We start from the raw sequence: 1,676 nt of genomic DNA, 5'->3' as shown, positions 1-1,676 counted from the left end.
CTTTAGTCGCAGGAAGAAGAGTTAAAGTTTGAGGGAGTGCTTATTATATACCAGGTACCATGCTAAACTCTTCATGTATTATCTCATTTTGGTTTTCTTCCTGGGTTCAAGCTTTCATTTCATTCTTTCATATTCAATCATCATGGCAGATTGGGTAGATATATTAACCCTTTACTAGTACTGCAGGGACATTCACAGGTGTGGGCATTAAATCTGGTAAGGGCTATGCAGGCGTATGTGTTTTGCGTTTTCTCCTGTCCTGGGAAACAAATGATTCCAAGTGAGCAATAGTTCACTGGTGTGCAGTCATTCAGCCCTATTAAAGTGTTGACTACATGTGGCTGAACCCCCACAGAGCCAAAACAACATCTCACAGTTTTGAATTTAGGAAATTACGTTGCACTAGCTTTTTGACTTTCTATTAAAACAATAGTAAAGAAAACAACATCACAAATCTTAACGTGGTAAGATCAAAGGCACTATGATTTTGTGTAGCATTGAGGAATTTTTCTTAAATTTTGATCAGGAAAGAGCTGACTTTATTAATTCATCAGACTGTGTCCTCAAATGTGACACAACAGACTTCTACCTCGGGAAAAATTAAATTGAGATGAAAAGCCTAGAAGTGTAGCAACTTACATCCATATACTCTTGAGTTTGCTCTTAATAACTTACCATAGTGAAGAATAGGACCCTTGTGGTGCAGTAGGTTAAGTGTTGAACTGCTAACCACAAGGTCAGTGGTTCATGCCCATCAACTGCTCCAATGAAGAAGGATGAGGCCATCTGATCCCACAAAGATTTATAGTCTTGGAAACTCTTTTTTTTTTTCTTCTTCTTCTTCTTTCAGCGTTTTAGTGTGACTTATGTGATAGTTTACATGGTAGAACATTAGTTTTACATTCATCCTATCATTTATGGTTTCATTGGTATGTTTACAATCCCCTCCATGCATCATCAACCAACCAAAGGGTTGCCTTTGGTGATCATCACACAGCCTCTCTCCCTCTCTGGGTCTAAAGTCCCCAGTAGCTCCATCTCTCCACATCATCATCTCTGCCTCCATCTCTGGCATCACTGCTTCTCTGGGTAGGGTCCCTTTCTCTGCTCTTCTCCCTTGATGGTCCCAGGGACCTCTGCTCCTCAACTTCAAAGTTAGTCACTCCCCTCCTTTTGCTACAAAACATCTACCTTCACATTTTAGTCTTGGAAACTCTTTAGAAGTAATTCTACTCTGTCTTCTAGGGTAGCTACGAGTTTGGAATTGACTCAATGGTCATGGGTTAGTCTGAAGAAATGCTTATGCTCTTCTGGAGAGAACAGTAACTTTGGAGTCAGACAGGCAGATTTCATATGACTTTGGGTGAGCTGTGGCTCTGTAGTCTAAGCACGGGACTGAAAGGTCGGTGTGAACTTCAAGGTCCAGGATTCAAACTCACCAGCTGCTCCTCAGAAATCCTATACAGGGTCACTATGAGTTAGAACAGACTTGACGACAGTTAACAATAACAACAACATATGCTCTGTAAGGAGCCCTGGTGACACAGTGTCAACAGCACTTGGGTGTCAACCAAAAGATTGGCTGTTTGAACTTACCAAATAGATCCATGGGATCAGGGTCGCTATGAGTCCACAGCAGCCAAAATATGACCTTGAACATATATATCCCACCTGAA

Source organism: Chrysochloris asiatica, unplaced genomic scaffold, assembly GCF_000296735.1.
Source record: "Chrysochloris asiatica unplaced genomic scaffold, ChrAsi1.0 scaffold00018, whole genome shotgun sequence".
NCBI lineage: Eukaryota > Metazoa > Chordata > Mammalia > Afrosoricida > Chrysochloridae > Chrysochloris > Chrysochloris asiatica.
This window is presented reverse-complemented; position numbering follows the sequence as displayed.